The sequence below is a fragment of the Nelumbo lutea genome, chromosome 5, assembly GCF_056320005.1.
Source record: "Nelumbo lutea isolate HS-2025 chromosome 5, American lotus-T2T, whole genome shotgun sequence".
In the NCBI taxonomy this organism is placed as follows: Eukaryota; Viridiplantae; Streptophyta; class Magnoliopsida; order Proteales; family Nelumbonaceae; genus Nelumbo; species Nelumbo lutea.
Window position 1 is genome coordinate 83187505 of NC_142688.1, and position 21406 is coordinate 83208910.

Genomic DNA, 21406 nt, shown 5'->3' on the forward strand with positions numbered 1-21406 from the left:
GCTTGAAGGAAAGAGTAGGGAAAAAGAAGGTAAATGCAGGGAATCGTAGCTGTGACATATGATCACACTTGCGCTATAAAGTTTTCCCTTCCTTCCCTTTTCTTTTCCTACTTTTTTCTTCAAATCAAACATAGCCTTGTGACCTGTCCATCGTTAATTCGCTTTAAATCATGCATGGCATTCAGGATCTCCTGCAAACAAGGTGTTCAATATTTTAAAAACCTATCCGGAATTGTAGCTGTCTTGGCCACCGGTTTTTGAGTTGACGGTTCAACTGTTCGATTCAAATGAATGGTCCATTCTGATGGAAAAAAATAAAAAATGGCCAAAACTGTTGAACATGTCAATGGTTTGACCGCTCAAGTCAATGAGTTATTGGCCAATTTAATGGTTTTTATCTAGAGACCAGTTTTGAGGCAAAACGGAACCGAATGCCTAGACGGTTCTCAGGCCGAACTGTCCAACCGTCCAGTTATTTCGAATCTAATATGAATATAAAAGATAATTTCTATAAAAAAAAAGACACTACTAATAATCACTATCAAACAAATTCATAGCTGATTTACGAAGAATATGCTAATTAACATGATACCAAACAAATAATTTCTTTAATTTCTAAAAATTGATTTACGAGAAAATTTCATCAGAGGAATCATCATTGATCCCAAACATCTCCAAAATCTTTACAACTTGCATACATTCTAAAAGCACAAACATCCTGTCGTATATTGGAACATCTCTAAGAAATCCCGACACATACCAAATTGTTTGTGAAAATTTTTAACTAAGAACTGACTCTATCAAGCCATTTTAAGGACTTTTGCATTTAAAAAATCATTTTCATAGACACATTTTAACTAAAAAGGAGGAATGCCAAATGCAGCTGTACATGGGAACGTCTCCCTTTTCAATATTCTCTATATACAACTGTAATGGCTTATTGGAACAGCGTTGGAAGCGTTTATTGGTAGCAGATCTGATGAGAGCCTCATGCAAACTGGGTTTTATAAACTAGAATAGAACAAGAATCCATATCTCTATAGACAACCGACCTGGAAACTTTTTACTAGTTGGTCAAGTTACAATAATTACGGTAAAAAGACAACCACGATTCAAAATCAAGATTGTTGCGTTCCTGCGTGAGTGACCCACCATCCACTTACAATTGAATTATTATGTCTCATTTGCATCTTTTACATTTTGGGAAAATTAATTTGTAAGGATTCATTTTTTTAAGGCTCAGTTTGGAAGAAGTATAAATACAAATATGCAAAGTGCAAAAATTTGTATTTTATATTATTTTGCATATATTTGTATTTGTATTCCTTTCAAATTGAGCCTTAGTTATTCACTTAGGCTGTGTTTGTTTTAGGTGTAAATATTCAGTTTTACATTGATGAAAATTTTGACCTCACTATGAAAAATGGAATTGAGGTGTTTTGAAAATTTTCTCATATCATTTTGTTGTTACGGTGTAAAAGTGAAAGGTTTTCTGCTCATTCTGCTCTGAAACTCTCCCTTTGAACCCAATTGGATTCAGAAGATAATACGGTGCTAGTCTTTGCCTCTTTGGAACCCAACATCAGAGAGAGATGGCGGTTGCAAAGACTAACATCAGCTTCAACCTTTCCTTTATCCGTATGGGCTCTGACACTAGAACCCACCACGGCATGGGTAACGGAAGGTGAATAAAATCGGGAAGTATGGCTGGAGGAGCTAGGAGTGCAGATTGTGCAACAGTGGTCAATCTAGAAAACGAGAAATTTGCAGCTGGTCTACATCGAAGAAGGGGTAGTTGTTGGGGAAAATGGGGTCACTGTAACTTTGGAGGAGAAGTTCTAAAGTGTGTCTGAAGACACTATCTTTAGACCGTTATTTGCCCCCACTCAGTTGTACTGAGTTTGCTGTTGGGTTACAAGCAAATTTGTTCCCAATATACAATAGAGCCTTGGGCGAGAATCTACAACCAACAAAGTTGAAGAGCCTCTAAAGAAACCTTTTGTGAGACTGTAGCAGACCAGACTGAGAGAGAGAGAGAGAGATGGTGAATTTTGAAATTGTGTGTATTGGAGTCTGATTCATGCTCCTTAAATAATTTGTGAAGAGGTTTGAAGAAAATGTAGGTACTAGTTTAGAGAAGGCACCTTAAACAGTCATAATTTCAAACATTGTGACTGTTTAAAAAGTAGTTAACAGTTAGTGACTGTTAACTTTGAATTGTGTCTCTTGATCACACCCGATTGAATCGTGACCATTGATCTCATCAACGGTCATCAACGCACCAAAACCAAAGCCGTTCATCGCGAGCAAAGCGCGCCTCTAAAGCACCTCATTGCGCTACACACATGCGTGCGCGCGTGTTGCGCAGTATCGAATCCCCATACTCTCCTCTACTAATTCTAAGGAGTGTAAATCAGCTCCTATTGAAATACTGAAAACAAAACTTATAATTTTCCAATGTGGGACAAGTTCAAAAGTGGGTTTTGTAAGAGAAAAACTGATTTTTTTTCAATCAAGTGTGCAGGTGCAATTTCTCATGTAATTGATCAATCAAACCCATTGGATTTAATCTATCATGATATTAAAATCCAACAATTCCTCACATTGATTGATCAATTACATAGTTCTCTCTCAATCCAAACTACTATGATACAATTATGCATACAAAATGTGTTTATCAACTTAAACCTCTTGTTAGTATAGTTATCTCAGAGCCTTGTCAAAGTTATTAGTGGTAAAACCTTAAACCAATTATTCTCAAGACAGATCGGAGACACCTATACACACAAAATGTCCAGTCACTGCAAGAGTTTCAAGTTTTGCTCAGCATTGTTATGGCTATGTGCTTCTTTCCTGGTTTCATGAACAATCCTGAGAGCAAACCCAAACCCTCATGAGAAACAGCACCACTATGTTCACATAGGTGAAGTTCCACTATGTGCTCCGTTATTTGACACATTTCAGAACTTCATTAAGAATTTATCTCAACCTCTCATCATAATGGACAACATTGTTTATGTTGCAATGGGAAATTTCTCAATGTCAGTGCTAATAGTCACATTGTTGTAACTTGTTGTTACCCATTAAACCCAATACTGATGGTTTTTCAGTTCAGGTTAGGTTACCATTACAGGTGACTAAGTAAAGGGTTTTAATCTCATCTCTTTGGTTGTTATTCTTACCAATTCTCTGGCCAAACCCTTGGTAAGAGGATCAGCCAAATTTTTACTTGACCTCACATAGGTTATAGTGATGACTCCATCTTGAATTAATTGCCTAACAAATTCATGTCTCAGATTTATATGTCTGGACTTACCATTGTAGGGACCATTGTAGGCCCTTGATAGAGTTGTCTTCTTTAAACCCTAAATGCCTAAATTTCTCAAGTACTTTCTTAATATAATGTGATTGGCTTAATGCATAGCTCTTACTATGCTTTTTAACTTTTATTCCTAATATGGTATCTATTTCTCCTAAATCTTTCATCTTGAAGGCAGAGGATAAGTAATTTTTAGTTTTATTTATGCCAACCATATTTGTACCCACAATAAGCATATCATCAACATAAAGACAAGCAATTACTCCATAATTTTTAGTGAATTTTGAGTAGATGCATCTATCAGCACTATTATGTTTAAAGCCAAAAGCTAGGATGCAAGAATCAAATTTCTCATGCCACTGTTTATGTGCTTGTTTTAATCCATATAGTGATTTAACCAGTTTACAGACTTTCTTCTCATTTCTAAGAATAACAAATCCTTCTAATTGTTCCATGTAAACCTCTTCATTTAAATCATCATTTAAAAAAACAGTTTTAACATCCATTTGGTGAACAAACAAGTGATAAATTGAGGCTAATACTATGAGTGTTCTAATAGAATTTATTCTAGCCACTGGTGCATAGGTGTTAAAGTAATCAATCACTTCCTTTTGACTAAATCCTTTGGCTACCAATCTAGCCTTAAAAGTTTGTACAGTTTCACCAGTGTTGTATTTTCTTCTAGACACTCATTTACATTTTATTGGTTTTGATCCTGGAGGCAGGTCTACTAGTACCCATGTGTTATTTGACATTATTGAATTCATTTCATCACTTATAGATTCCTTCCAAAATGCAGCATCTCTAGAGGTCATGGCCTCACTATAGGTTTTTGGATCATTTTCAATATTTAGGACAATAGGTATTTTATTTAAAATCTGCTCTCTATCAACCTCAACCAAAAATACAATTGACTGAGTAGAGATAAAATCTGAACCTAAGTGTTTCTCCATTCTTTGTCTTTGACTTCTTCTAAGTCCTATTGTAGGTGTTACGGTTGTATCATTTCTTTTTTCAGTCTCACTATTATCAACAAGTATTGAGATCTGAGTTTCTCTATCATTTTCTATGGATTCATTTCCTGTAGGTTCAGAACACAATTTATTTTCAAAGAATTCAACATCTCTTGTTTCAATTATTATGTTGGACTCTAAGTCTAGAAGCCTATAGGCCTTGCTATGTTCTGCATATCCGACAAACATATTTTTCTTAGCTCTGAGTTCTAACTTAGTTCTTTTAGGATCTAGAACTCTATAATATGCTAAGCACCCCCACACTTTTAGATATGTTAAATTAGGCTTTCTTCTTGTCTATAATTCATATGGGCATTTGTTATTAACTCTAGAAACAATTCTGTTATGTAAATGGCAGGTTGTTAGGAATGCTTCCCCCCACAGGTTTAAGGATGCATCAGCTTTTTACAACATGCAGTTTATCATTTCTATAAGTGTTCTATTTTTCCTTTCATCCAGACCATTCTGTTGAGGGGTATAGGGAGCAAAACACTGATGTATTATTCCAAATTCTTCACAGAAAGAATTAAACTCATTTTTAAAGTATTTAGCACCCCTATCACTTCTAAGGATTTTAATTTTCTTTTCTAGTTGATTTTCAACTTCAGTCTTATATAGTCTAAACATGTCAAAGGCTTCATCCTTAGTTCTCATAAGGTAGACATAGGTGTACCTAAAAAAGTCATCTATAAATGTTATGAAGTATCTCTTACCTCCTCTAGTTAATACACCATTGAGTTCACAGATGTCAGAATATATTAGTTCTAGAAGTTGAGAATTTCTCTCAACACTAGGGAAATGTTTCTTAGCCATTTTAGATTTTACACATATTTCACATTTTTCAATTGATTCATTACTGTAAGCAATTATACCTAGTTTGCCCATGTTCTTTATGGATTTAAAATTCAAGTGTGCTAATCTATCATGCCATAAAGAGAAAGAATCAACAATATAAGCGGAAAATTTTCCTTCATTAATACTTAATTTGAACATACCATTACAACCATATCCCTTTCCAACAAACATCACATTCTTGGATAGGATTAGTTTATCGGATTCAAAGACAACTTTGAATCCCCTCTTACAAACAAGATTTACTGAGGCCAAGTTCTTTCTAATGTCATGAACATGGAGAACATTCAAGAGAGTCAGTGTCTTTCCGAATGTGAAGTTCAACTCTACACTGCCTCTTCCAACAACTTTGGCACATGTTTGGTTTCCCATCTATACCTCTTGGCCATCAATCACTTCTTCATATGTCTTGAACAAGGACTTGTCCTTGCAAACATTGACTGTGGCACCTGAATCAAACCACCATCCAGAAGACGATTCTGCCATGTTGACTTCAGTAATTATGGCCACGAGATTGTCTTCTACCATGTTTGCAGACTTGGTTCTACCTTTCTGATGTCGGCAGACTCGGGCATAATGCCCCTTATTTCCACAAACATAGCAGGATCCTTTCTTATTGTTGCTCTTCTTGAAGTTCCCATCCTTCTTTACTTGTAATGCAAGGTTAGTCTTCTTCAATCCATTTTCCACAAACTTGACCTTAGAGTTCAGCATACCGGTTAGGGTCTTATCCCTACTGTCTCTAATTCGAAACTCTTCTTCAATATGAAGGTGTTGTTGAATTTGCTCCAAGGTAAGTTCTTTAGCCTTGTACAGAAGCTTCTTCCTGTAATCCTTCCAAGATGGTGAAAGTTTGGCAATGATTGCTCCCACTTGGAAAGATTCATGAAGGATGATGTTAAGGGATTGAATTTTATTGACTATCACATGTAGTTCATGAACTTGCTGCAGTATAGGTTTATGGTCGTTCATGATGAAGTCAAAGTATTCTGCAATAAGATACTTATTCATACCTACTTCTTGCACCTTGTATTTGAATTCCAGGACCTTCCAGATTTCTTTTAGAGATGTAAGTTCCTTGTAGAAGTTGTAGATCCGGTCTGATAAAGCATTCAGTATGTGTCATCGGCACAGAAGTGAATCCTCTTCTCGTGTTGCTCTTTCCTTCTTTAGTTTCTCTGAGTCTTTGTCAGTGGGTCTAGGAAGTGATTGCAGATTCGGGCCCAGCAGATAGTATAGCTTCAGTGTGATCAGAAAGAAGATCATATTGTCTTGCCATTGGCTGAAATTTGCTCCATCAAACTAGTCTAGTCGAACAAGATCTTGGTTCATCATCTTGATTGAAGTCATGCTTGCTTCCGCCTCCATTGCAAATTAACGTTCTAAAATTGTTGGAAAAAATGGAGTCTGTAACTTTGCAGGAGAAGCTCTGAAGCGCGTCTGAAGACACTGTCTTTAGAACGTTATTTGCCCCCACTCAGTTGTATTGAGTTTGCTGTTGTGTTACAGGCAAATTCGTTCCCAGGATACAACAGAGCCTTGGGCGAGAATCTACAACCAGCAAAGTTGAAGAGCCTCCAAAGAAACCTTCTGTGAGACTGTAGTAAACCGGACTAAGAGAAAGAGAGATAGTGAATTTCGAAATTGTGTGTATTGGAATCTGATTCATGCTCCTTAAATAATTTGTGAAGAGGTATTAAGAAAAGATAGGTGCTGGTTTAGAGAAGGCACCTTGAACAGTCACAATTTCAAACATTGTGACTGTTTAAAAAGTAGTTAACAGTTGGTGATTGTTAACTTTGAATTGTGCCTCTTGATCACACTCGATCGAATCTCAACAGTCATCAACGCACCAAAACCAGAGCCGCCCATCGCGGGCAAAGTGTGCCTCCAAAGCACCTCATTGCGCCGCACACGCGCGCGCACATGCGTGCACGCGCGTTGCACGGTATCAAATCCCCATACTCTCCTCTACTAATTCTAAGGAGTGTAAATCAGCTCCTATTGAAACATTGAAAACAAAACTTATAATTTTTCAATGTGAGACAAGTTCAAAACTGGGTTTTGTAAGAGAAAAACTGATTTTTTTCAATCAAGTGTGCAGGTACAATTTCTCATGTAATTGATCAATCAAACCCATTGGATTTAATCTCTCATGAGATTAAAATCCAACAGTAGTGAGGATGGATCCTGAAGGGAACGAGAGGTTCATGCGGGTCATGAATGAAGACCTGGTTGAGTACCCTAAATAGTTCAAGGCTGATCATCGGCCAATCCGACGGAATGTCTGGTTTGGCCTCAGCTACAACGTCCTTGAGGGTCAGCAATGGGACGCCTTCCATGAGATCCCGAAGAGCACAAATGGGGTCTATCTCAGTAGCAATCACACAGGCGTCGGCTTGCTTAACGGCAGCGGCACAACCCTTGCCAACATCTCCATACCTGCAGATAACTACTACCTTGCCAATAATCATCACGGAACAGAGCAGATAGATAGGGGAAGAACTAAAGTTAGTTGTGCCTTTCCTAGAATCGGAACAATTAACCACAAATTTGGATTATCACAACCAATCTTTTATATTATTAGGGAAAATTCCCGATTAGTACCTTGTACTTTGGGCCTAGTGCCATTTTGGTCCCCAAACTTTAAAATGCGATAATTCAATACCCGAACTTTCCAAGTGAGACAATCCAATACCTACCGTTAACTTATTGTTAACCAGACGTTAAGTGGCACTTGAAAAAGACACAAATACCCTTCGAGTGTCATCTAATTTTCTTCATTAACCATCCAAACATTGACAAAAAATTAATAGTCTCAAATCCTTGCCTCTTCTATTCAAGAAAGTTAGGGTCACCAGAATGCCCACTCAAATGGGACCCCAACTTTCTTGCATGGAAGAGGCAAGGATTTGGGACCGTTAATTTTTTGTCAACATTTAGATGGTTGATAAACAAAATTAAATGACCCTTGACGGACATTTGTGTCTTTTTCAAATGCCACTTAACAGCTGATTAACAACTAGTTAATGATAGATATTGGATTGTCACGTTTCGAAAGTTCGAGTATTGAATCGTCTCATTTTAAAGTCTGGGGACTAAAGTGGAACTAGGCTCAAAGTATAGGGCACTAATTAGAAATTTTTCCATATTATTATTATTATGATTTGATATTAAAACTAGAAACTCAGATATAGCAGATCTTGAAATGGCCATATCTTGAACTCAGGTCACCTAGTTAAACAGACAGATCTTGAAGATCTATAAAATTATTTGATGTAAACAAAACTTTTTTTTTATGGAGAGGAGACGTTGTAGGAGAGAGGAGAGAATCTTGTTATTTTGGTTGTTGGATGGAGAAGACGTTGCGGGAGAGAAAGGAATGAAGCTTGTTCATCTGGCTATTGGATGTCGAAGGAGACGTTGCAGAGAGGAGAGAAGCTTGTTCTTGCAAAGAGGAGACCGTTGGATGGAGAAGAAGGAAAATTTTACATCGATTTTATCAATGTAAATTTTCTTCTTATTTTCGATGGAAATATTGAAAAGAATGAAATTTTGATTTACTACGTATATTAACACCTCTACCAAACATATGCAAAACAGGACAGGGGTGTAAAGTTTACCCGTTCTCATTTACGCCTCAAACAAACGTAGCCTTAGGTAAAAAGAAAAGAATGTTGAATAAAAAGCTTACCCGTTCTCATTTAGCCCAATTACTTTTGAATTGGTTTTCTAAGATCCAATACCCTTTCAATTGATTGTTATTATTGTTCAGGAGATTGGAGTTAGAAGTTCTTTTGTTTTCTTTTGGCCTTAAAAAAGTGGTTTATTTGTTTATTTGTTTTGTATTTTTTTATAGTTAAAATATAAATATCTTTTTCCTTTGTTTTCATTTTTCTTATGTATGTTATTTTATTAATTATTTATCCACTTAGGTGGTTTGGGTGTTGGAACAACATAATTTTATATAGCTGAGTTTCATTTGTAGTAATAGAGAAAATATAAAAAACTATTTTTATTTTTTTCTTAATTGATAAAATACTGAAATAACAAGAAACAGGGTTTGTGCTGACATTAGTGAGCATGACTTTAGAAACAGCATTACCAAAAAAGACTTTAGAAAAAGGGGAAATTGTTGCCTTTGTTGGTATAAAGAATAAAAAATTGAGTTAAATTATGGTGCATTCAATGACATTGGCTGTAAGTTAAATTTAAGTCTCAATCAATTAAAGTCTGCTTATATTTTATAAAATGTATTTTTACGTTTAACAAAATGTATTTATCATTAAGGGAGCGTTCTTTTTCTGAATTTTAAAAGGGGGAAAGTTGGTCAATGGAATTTTGATTCCTATTAACCAAAAGTCTTATGTTCTTTTTTCGGATTTATGTGGGGACAAGGGAAAGTTTATTTTCTTGGGTATCACTTACACATCTCCTAGGTGGGTAAATAACTTTTCCACCTTGGGGGAAAGTTGCCAACACTTGAAATGGACAAAAATGCCCCTTGCAATAATGGATTTTTGTGAATAAAATGGTTATTGCCTTATTTACATGGGAAATAAAAGAACATGGATAAATGCACCCACCCGGATAAATCTTTCCTGGAAAACAATTACCTGGATAAGTGTATTTACCCGAATAAATAACTTACCAAAATACAAACAGGGCCTAAATTCAAACAATCATGTATTTTGCATAGATTTTGTTTTAAAAATCATATATTTTTAATAATTTTCCCTACATTTTCACAATATTGACCAGGCATTCCTTGGGAGCCCAGTATCACTCATTTTGCAAGTGAACCTCCGTGGTACAATCAACATCATTTGGAGTCTTTCTTCAAACTAGAAAAGAAGAAAAACAATCCAACATAAATAAAAAAAATGAAATTATTGTAGACATATATTAGTTTTTATACTATGACAATTGGAATAGAAGACGTCACCGAAATTAGTGAGAACGCCTGAAAGTGGTATCCCGGTTTACTGCACAACCACCATAGACATTCCCTTGTTTATGAAGAGAAAATTAAAATAGTAAACTATCTGCCTGAAATAAAAACTGTAAAAAAATAATAAATAAATAAATAAATAAATAACTAAAAAAGAAAGAAATAGTAGAGGGTTCAAGGACTGACTGATGATAAAGTTTTGAATTTAGAGAGTTCAGTTTATTAGTTCTCCTAATAGGCAATCTTTATCAATGTCATCAAACTTGGGTAAACGGGAATTGTATTTCATTGATTGCCATTGAGGACGGATGAAATCTTTTGGTTAAATGAGTCATTTTCCCGCTTGAATAGATAAGCTTATTTAGTGACAAGTGACAGAATAAATAAGCGTGCATGTATATTCCATTTGTTAAAACATTTAGTGACAAGTGATTGGTGAAAGAATTAATAAGCTTATTCTCAACTTAAATAAAAATTCTCTAAGATAATAGCGTGGATGTATATTCGGTTTGTTAAAATATTTAGTTCCTGTGTTTGAAAGTGTTTCTTTTAAGCAGTTATTGATAAAAGCGCTTAAAAATTCAAAAGCATCTAAAAAAGCACTTATAGGTGTTTATAGGTGTTTGATAAAGCTTAATATGCATTTTTCAAGAGAATAGGCACATTAAAAAAACAAAATTTGGGCTTTTTAATTATTGTATTTCTGGCCCGTCTTTACCTGCCACCTAATGAATAATAGCCCCATTTGAAAGAAACACTTTTCATATCAAACACTCATAACTTATATATATTTATTTAATAAGCACTTATTTACACAATAAGCAATCCCAAATGTTGTCTTAGGCCCTATTTGATTATTAAGTGGTTGATAAAAGTATTTGTTGCATAACTTATTGTACAAGTACTTCTTAGAAGTATTTATTTTAACAACCACTTAAGGTTGTTTGATGACTCACTTGCCAAATCACTTATTATGTTTGTAGAGATATTTGGTAAGCTACTTTCCCTATAAGTGCTTATATTAATACAAATGACAATTTTAGTCATCGCTTCACTCATTCATATATACAATGTTTTTCACATGTTATACTATACATTTTAATGAAAAAACGCCACATAATGACAATTGAGAGTCCATGTGGGCCCACACGTGAATTTCCATGTGGACCCAACTACTACTACTACTACTACTACTACTAATAATAATAATAATAATAATAATAATAATAATAACAACAAATTATTTGCATCAAAAATAATAATAATGATATCATAAATAATAATAACATATATTTTTCTTTCATAATTTTGGGGGGTTTTATTGTTTGAGCTTTGCATCATTTTCAACATTATTGTTTGCATCAAAAATAATTCAAACAATGTCAAGAAAATATACAAAAATCAAGAAAAAAATCTGTAACCCACATATTTCAACATATGTTTGCATCATTTTTAACATCAAAATGAAATCAAATATTCATCCAACTTCAGCAATTTTTCTACATGATTTTTAACAAAAAAAAAAAAATCAGATTTCTCAAATGAAACCAAAATATTTTTTAGTCAGACAAATAATCATACAAAAAAAAAACACCAAACATGGAGTGGAGGAGTTGGGTGAACTAACCTTTTTGTTGCCGGTGGCTGGACGGTGAGATTGTTGTCGTTAAACTCTTCCAAAGTGCAAATCTTTGAACACAACAAACAGGGGAGTTTAGTTTTAAAAAAAACCCAATAAAATGATTTAATGAGAAGAAAAACTTCACAAAATGAAAGAAAATGGCAAAATGATAGGTCAACCGGCAATTTTTCCTCATTGCCAATTGTCACCAGTGGACCTATAACTGAGTGCGCCACTACCTAGTTCGCTATGTTCGAATGAGAAGAGATGGAGGTAAAACCCTCATGTGGGGGTATTTTGGGTATTAAAAAAAAATACCAGGGGCTGGTTCGTCCCATTCTATTGGAGAAGTACTTCTCCAAGAAGTAATGAAAAAAAAAACCAACTTCAAGTTACTTTTTTAAGAAGTACTTCTTTTAACAAAAATTAATTTTTCCCTACTTTTTTACCAAACACATAAAAGCACTTAATAACCATTTAATATGTGGTCTTAGCTCTTAAAAGAAATACTTCTTACAAATGAAATCAAACAAGGGTTTAATGCCTTATACAATTACCCTACAACCTTATTTTAGTGCCTAATTATCCCATATAAAAATATTACTCAATTAAGGGTCTAAATCACTTATATGGTTTCATTTTACATGCTTTAATTTTTAATTCAATCCACCAACACATCAAAATCCATCCATTTACTTAACCGGTTATATATGGGTTGACAATGAATTATGGATTGAGTTTAAGATGGTGTTTATTGATACCATTGTTGTTTATTAGATAATCAGTTTTAAAATTCAACGCCAAATAGGTATTTCCTCTAATGGAATCTAAAATTTTGTTTGATTAAATTATTTATCAAGAAAACATATTTATTGGTAAGGCGTTTTTTACTTTTTTTGCACATGTCGTGCCTAGTTGTTAAAAAACGCTAATAAACATTTTTCAGCAACTTTTTTTAATATTTTAAAAATACCGCCATATAAATATCTATTAGATAAATGACAATGGAACTAAACAGCCCCTAAATCAGTGGGTATGGATCGGGAGGAATAACTCTACTGTTGAGAATATTTTTGGGAATGCCATAAAGTTTATGATGGAATAAAATAGTAATTATGTTTTATTTCTTTTTAACTCATAACCATAAACATGTATGTGAATTGATAAATGGGTCCAGTCTAAAAACACTCTCAACAGCCAAAAGTAAACTCGTATTAGGACCCTCTCCTTTGGGGTGTAGGTTGGGCATGTAGATGGGCTACATCCATTTAGGTATTATGCATATAGGTGGTCAATAAATTAACGGATGGTATTAGATTACTTTTTTTTATCCTTTGTTAATGTTAATAAATTAAGGGCTCCACCTAAAACCCTTAACTGAGAATAAGAAAACCACAGTCGGAGAGAGAAAACAATCACAGCAGCAGCATCTTTTAACATTACCTGAGAATAAACCACCACCGAGAAGAAATAGACGCCAGTAAATGATTGGTGGCGACCAAAACTCTGGTTTTTCTCTGTTTCAGACTAAACAATCACCGCCACTGCCTTCTAACATCGTCATTTTCAGCTAAATCCAAATCTAGTTCTACTCCAGAATCTGAATCCCATTCTATCTATCAATTTATAAAATGTTATTTCTATTGAGAAAAAGAAAAATGAAAACAAAGACCGACAGTCCCCAGAATGGTATTTTAACCCCCTATTACGGGACCTAGCCAATAGACGCATGGGACAAACCGATTACTGTCTGCGTAGTGAAAAATCGGGTTTCAATCGAAATCAGTATTTTCTTTAGCCACCACAGTAAGGTAATTTCCTTTGTCTGTTTGCTTTTGGAGCTTTTCAAAAATCAAGAATATTAAAGGAGATATCAGCGGTTACCGGCTTTGGGAACTTTTCTTCTTCGACCAAAACTGATGTGAACAAGCATAGGCCCATCCATATCTTGTACTGAAACTTAAAGTAAGGAAAATCAAATAATAGACCATTTGATCAAAATGACTCTGGTATCATCTAAAAGAATCATTTAACCTAAAAGTTTAAGCTGTTAGGTTAGATTCTTGAATAAGTTGATATTTTTTAACACTTCTAAAATGATTTTTCACATAGGCTTAAAAAAAATATCCAACAAGAATTTTTCTGTGTACCGATTTGGATTCCCTCAGCATCTCATTCTCATCTCCTCTAATATTCTCAATGTAATGTCACTAATATCTCGTTGATTCTAAAACTCTTTTCCTCAAAGACACCCCGAGTTGCACCCATGTCTGGGTCTAGTGAGCACCTCTAGATTTTGCACATGAAAGAGAGAGAGAGAGAGAGAGAGAGAGAGAGGTCTAGTGAGCATCCATTGAAACTCGAAGAAAGGTCGAGTGAGGATCAATGATTATCTCTCTCTGTTTCAGTTTGTTTGTTTTGAACTGGTCTCGGGCAAAATTATGAGAGAGAGAGAGAGAGAGAGAGAGATTACTGCATTGGTGTGATGAAAGAGAGAAGGAAACTGGAGACAAGGGTAATTTCGTCATGAAAATTGTATATATGCTAAAATGGACAACTTCTGTTAATAAATATTAACAATGGTCTAAGGGATGATGAATTTTGGAAATCAAAAATTCACTGACAATAAAGTTGCTTGAACATTTTAAAAAAGCTGTGATGGATTTAAGACAAATACTGAAAACTCATAGTGAATTTTAGGCAATTTCCCTGTAAAAGTTTTTTTGTTGGATCATGTTAGGCATGGATCATCTCATGCCCACTCTATTGCCACCCACCCCGACTCCCACTATATATCCATGAAGACTGAAGAGGATCTATTTACATTTAAAACATAGTTTAGTCCAGTTCCACGAAAAGTACCAGATTAGGAGTAAGATATGCACTTGATTTTAAATGTAATAGAGAATCAGTACCCATCATTTTCTGAGCCCCCTTAAAGAAATTATCCAGATGAAAATTTCACATGCTATTGGATGAATAGTTGTTATTGATTTTTTTTTTCTTTCACAATTGAAAAACTCGTTTTTTTTTTTCTTGTCACGAGAGAAAACAATTTCTTACAACTATAAATGCACCCTAGAAATAGCAAGGCTAAATAATTGTGGTAATTTTTGGAATAGAAGAGGGTTTGTTTTGTTATGGTATGGCCAACTGAATGATGATCGAGACCCGATATGTCTGTCTATCCTGATTCCTGACCCAAAAGTGATCATCCATTTTAGGCAAATGAAATGAAAAATTACGTACTGCATCGATCATCCGTGGAACCGGAGGAAAGCGCAATCTAGGGTTTGAAAATTGAAACGGCAGGTGACAGATTTGAAAAGTTGAAAAGAAAAACTGGCCTCAAATAACAATAATTAATTCCCCATTATATTCAAAATTTCAGTTTCCATTAAACTTTTGAATGATGCTCCAAGTTAATAGGTGGCGTGTTAAGATAAATAACTTTCAAATGGGTGGTTCTGATACGCATGCAATACAGCTATTCATTTGGCCGAAAAGTCAAAAGCCGGGTGATCGGCAATTGGCATGGCGTCCTCCGTCCTCGCAGGTGAGAGGTGACCCAGTCAGTGACCAACGAGTATGATTGTCACTTCTTACTTTATGGGCAAAGTTTGTGGTTTGCATAATTAACATCCGCAAACTTATATGAGGGACGAGGCCACTGCCACCACAAAATCAAAACAAGTAGCCAATCCAATAGCGACAATTATTACGTTCTCGTTTGCACTTGATAAAATTGCAAGAAAAAGAACAACAGAGACAAAACATATTGTTAGAAATGTGTGGTTTTGTGTTCCTCTCACTTCCTCCACTCCACTTATTCAAAATCAACTTGCATGTGCACAATTGGGTTGGTATCTAATTACTTTTGTGGGTTCATCACTTTTTTAAAGACAAAATCCGCATCATACTTTGCTTAAAGCTCTCCCGTGTCTTCTGATAATTGCTTAAACCTCCCTTTTATTTTGTATATAAAACCTCCACAGAGATTCAAGTCACCATGGCATCTACACCACACCCCCTTATGTTAAGTTGATGTTAAAAACATAACAGAAAATGATGATGCCATTCTCCCAAAGTTTAGAATGCCTTATATGTTGGACTATCTAACCTAATGAAAAGAAACCTTATATGATGTCATTCCACCATTGGCACTCACTATGAATTTTGACAGCCCTCTTCTTCCACTTTTTTTTTTTTTTTAATCATGTTCTTCTACAGTTCTACTAATAAATTACAGAAATTGCAACCTATTTTAGCATGTGTTGTGGCACCCTTCTCGGACTGGAAATTGCATATGATTGCACTTCTTTTAATTTCTTGCAGGTTTTAGGTGCAATCAGGGGTGTCAATTGGACTGATTTTGGTCCAATCCAGTCCAATGTGAGTCCATTATAAATGGACCAAGTCCAATGAATGTTATGGACCAATTTGGACCAATCCAATTTAATGTCTGGACCGTTCAATCTGTTTAAATTTATTTTGATTTAGATTGGTTTCAACCCAAACCCGGTCCATTCACACATATATTCCTATCTTATATCAATGGACCAGATATTGACTTAATCCAACCTAATCCAATATAAATTTGTTACAGACGGACCAGGTCCAATCCAATCTAATAAATAATTTGGACCAGATTGATCCAATCCAATATATCTTGTTGGTCCGTCCAATCTATCCAAATTGATTTTGGACTGGACAGGGTCCAATCCAAAACTGGTCCATTGACACCCTTAGGTGCAATCTGTACTAGCATTTCCCTTATCATTAATTTTAATATGTCTCAGTTTGGAAAGAGTATAAATACAAATATATACATTGAATATACATGTAAAATAATACAAAATACAAAATTTTGCACTTTATATATTTGTATTTGAATTTAAACTCCTTCCAAACCAGTCCTATATATCTCCATCAACAAAATAGAAAAGGTGGTTAGCTTATTTCTACAAGGATAGAAAATGGGTAATTTAACTAGGTGTGTCCCTTAGGCAGGCTGGGCCTGGTTTGAGACCAATTCACATCCAATCCCAAAGGCCGAGCCCAAGCTCATGTTCAATTTGTTCAACTCAGGCCCAGTTCAAACTAAAAATTGGCATAGTGAGGTTAATGTTGGGCCTGGCCAAGCTTAGGTTGTTCAGTTCGGCTCAGACAGGCACATTGGGCCGAATATGTTTAAAATGCAACCCAATCTATTTAACATAACTTAAATCAATAAATAGAAATGTTCAATATTTTATATGTATGTATAATTATGTATAACCAGACGGGCCCAAGCCAACCCATATAAAGAGAGGCTTTCGGCTTTCCGAATGCGGTTTTTGGCATTCTAATCTGGCTCCATACAGAAATGCCAGGAGCTGTATATATATTTGATAAAAATCGGGTAAGAGTTTATCAGTGTTCCGGACGCAAGAAATACAGCGGCAAGTTGACCAGGCAGCATCTCGGAAATACCAATGCTCAACCACCAGGTTGAATCAATACACCTCGGCTCCAACGCGAAAGTCCTATTAAACGGACTCCAAATTTTGGATTGATGGGGATCTGACTTCCCATTGCTTTGGTGGTATATTGAGGGACATGCAAAATTTATAGCAGCTACATAAATGAAATGAACGATATGCTCATCACGAAGCGCACCTCACACCAACATCCCACGTACATCCCACTGTGCATTTAGAAACATCTCCCATAAATAATATTTTAATAACACATAAATACGGGAAATATTCTCAATACATGATGGGATGTGCCTGGAAGGTCGTTGTGAAGAGCACTGTATGATTTGTAGTTGATTAATAAATTGTTTTCATAATTAAAATATCCATCATCAGTTATTATAGTTGATTAACTCATTCAAATTGGATTTTTTTTAAAGAAGTTCAACATAAGAATTAGAAATAAAACACTTTGGTTTGTATTATTTGATATTTAAGTAAATTGTAAATTTTATAATGTATTATATAATATTTATACACTATAATTTACAATAGGTTTATAATTCATATATATATATATATATATATATATATATATATGAATTAGTCCATGTCCATTATGTTGATTGAAATATATTATTACTTCACACAAGTGTGTTAGACGCATGTGTTTCTTATGTTCTTGCACCTTATTTTTGTTTTAATAGCCAATTAAGCTCTACTATTAGTATTGTTTATGTATTTGTTAGGTTTGCATATACCGAGAAATTGGTTTAAATGATTCATGGTTCAACCCATTGTTTTTAAAACTGGATCGGACTGGACAGTCAAACCGGAAAAACCAAGAATTGTTTGTCATTCCGTTTTCCTCCAAAACCCTAAAATCATTGATTTTGGTCAACAAACCGCTAAACCGGCCGGTTAATCGTTTGAACCATTTGAACCGTTAGAACGGTTTTGTCCGTTTTTCAATTTTTCATTTTTTTTAATTTTTTTTGTCAAAACAGGTTGGGCGTTCGGGTCGAATGGTCGAACCATTCAAACCGATAACCGGACCCCTAACTGGTTTGATCACCGGTTCATTTTTAAAAACCATGGTTCAACCACAATCTAAACTAAATTTTAGGTACGTCGTTCACAGTCTAAACCAAATTTGACTAAACTCAACATTATTTTAAATATAGTCCAATCAAAGAGTCTGAATTCTAGTTCAACTCGGTTTGGTTGATCAGTTCGCCATTCTAGTTAAAAAAACATTGGTGATGGTGCGTAATTTAATACTCCCTGTTGGAGGATAGTTCAGACGCTTGTATGATAAGATTGGTTGGTCGGACTGCAAGAAGACAGTCAAAGTATTCGAGGTGGGTGTTCCAATGTTTAAGTGAGCGAAGAGTTTTGAGAGAGTTAGAAAGCAAAAAAGAAAGAAAGTTCTGAGAGCTAAATCGCGAGTATCTTTTGTTATTGAAGGATGTACCTTTATATAGGTGTAGGTAGTCATGAGTCTCACATAACACATCTGAGGTGGTTTCCATGGATAGTCATAAGGCTTATCCGATTATAATCGATGCATGCGGCACGAGAGTCAACTTCATCAGTTGGGCAACGTAATCCTAGAGGACTTGGAGATGATAAATTGCATGTAGTGGAAGTCAGTTGCCACATCATGTAGGTCGTCACCTCGACCTCGATCAAGTCGATAAGTCCTCAGAGGGAGGTTGCCCCTCTTTGTCGAGGTCCCTGATCTGATCCTATCGAGGTTGCTGGTTTGCTCCACTGAGGTACATACATCGCATAAGGCCATGCCTTCCTCTATCCCTAGCCGAGGTGCCAAGGTGAATTCAAGGTGGATCCGAGTTGCATATGAGGTAGATCTGAGGTGCAACCAAAGTGGATTGGAGGTAGATTCAAGGTACATCCAAAGTGAATCTAGCTGACTTTATAATGACGCATCACTGCCCATGTGGCGCCAAGGTATTATGCAAAGGTTCATAGGTACCACGTGACACGACGTTACTAGAATGCCAAATTAGCCCTTTATCAATTGGAAGAGATAGGATCTACTCCTCACACCTAGCGCCTCACAGGCGCCTCACACACACATCCTATCATGCATTAAGAACATCTCCCGTACTCATTAGCTACGGTATTATCACTTGATTCTAGTTCTGATTGGCTTCCGGTACTTGAGAGGTTTCAGTCAATCAGCTCCAGATTTGAGTGGCACCTCTCATGCCAAAAATCTCAAAAAAGAAAAAAAAAAGAGTAAACGTCGCGTCATTGCTTTTGTATGTCCTCACTGGCGAGACCAGATCTGCTCCTCACACCTAGCGCCTCATACGCACATCCTATCATGCATTGGGAACATCTCCCGTACTTATTGGCTATTATTCACTGGAGATGTTCCCAATGCACGGTGGATGTGCCTGTGAGGCGCCCATTTGTGAGGAACAGATCCCGTCACCTCACTGGCTCACTACATGTGATTTCGTGCCGGGATCGGCGCCTCACAGGCACATCCACCGTGCATTGGGAACATCTCCAGTGAATAATAGCCAATAAGTACGGGAGATGTTCCCAATGCATGATAGGATGTGCGTATGAGGCGCTAGGTGTGAGGAGCAGATCTGGTCTCGCCAGTGAGGACATACAAAAGCAATGACGCGACGTTTACTCTTTTTTTTTTCTTTTTTGAGATTTTTGGCATGAGAGGTGCCACTCAAATCTGGAGCTGATTGACTGAAACCTCTCAAGTACCGGAAGCCAATCTAGAACTAGAATCAAGTGATAATACCGTCAGTTTGATTGACTGATGTAGTCAGTGGTTATCTGGTGTAGGAATCATAGATGTGTCCCCTGCATATATGAAGCCCCAAATTTTGGTGTGTCACTGGTTGATGAGCTTATCTCAATCACCTGACGAAGCTGGGTTGGAACTTGGAACTTGGAACTTGGGAACTGGTCCCATAAGAGGAACGGGATCTGCTCCTCACACGAGGGCGCCTTACATGCACATCCACCGTGCATTGGGAATATCTATCGTGAATAATAACATAAATATGGAAGATGTTCCCAATACATGGTACGATGTGCATGTGAGCCGCTAGGTGTGAGAAGCAGATCCGCTCTCTGTGGTTTCTTTTTCATTAAAGAAAATTCTACCTTAGCACCTGAATTTTGGGCTGGTGTCAAATTTGTATCCTAACTTTTAAATTTTCAAAAAGTGTCAAGTTGGTCTCTGGCGTTAATCGGTCGTTAATTATCTATTGAAAATGTCAAAACTACACTTCAAAAGAAAACATTATTCATTATCTTCTCCCTTCAGACTGGACCAATTGAGGTGTTTGAAATTTTAGACCGTTAGAGGGAGATTCAAAATTTCAAAAATCTCTCCTCCCTCCTTGTACCTCTTCCCTCATTTAAATGCATGGGAAGACTCCTTATCCCACATTGCTTGGGAAGGGAGTTGAGTTGGAATATATCTATAGATTTGTTCTCTCTATGGGTAGGGACCCATAGGAGGAAAGCACTATAAATATTCACATAAAATGAGTGTTGGTCGACCTAAAAACACAAATCATTGCATACAACACAACTTTCTATCTCTGTCAAGTGTCGATTTTATGAGCATCATTCTTGGTGGTTCACAGAGGTCTGGTAAGTGGATGCATGCCTACAAGTGGCCTGTGGGCTGTTTTATATGTTCCATTCTGTCTTTTTAACTATTTTCTAACGTAAACTAATGAAGTCATTGTCTTCTACTACCTTTAGATCCGAGACACATTATTGTCTAGTTATTTCTTTGCTTTTAGTTATTGTTTCTATTTATCATATTTCATGTTTTTTTCTCTCTTTTTCTTTGAAGATAATTGAGTCAGTCTCAAAGTAGAAGACGATGAACAATGTCTTCTTTTGAGGGGTAATTTTAACATTTTCAACAAATAATTGACAATCGGTTAATAGTAGGGGCCAACTTGATACTTTTTGAAAGTTTAGATATTGTAGTGACAAATTTAAAAATTTGAGTACTAACTTGACAATACACCCAAAGTTCAAGATAAGTGGAACCTTCCCATTCATTTATTTACTTATTTTTATAATATCTTTTTATAAGTAATATTTTTTATAATATAATAATAACAAAAATAACCATTGACCACTCTAATAATAAAAAAAGATTGAATTATTTTTTTGGTA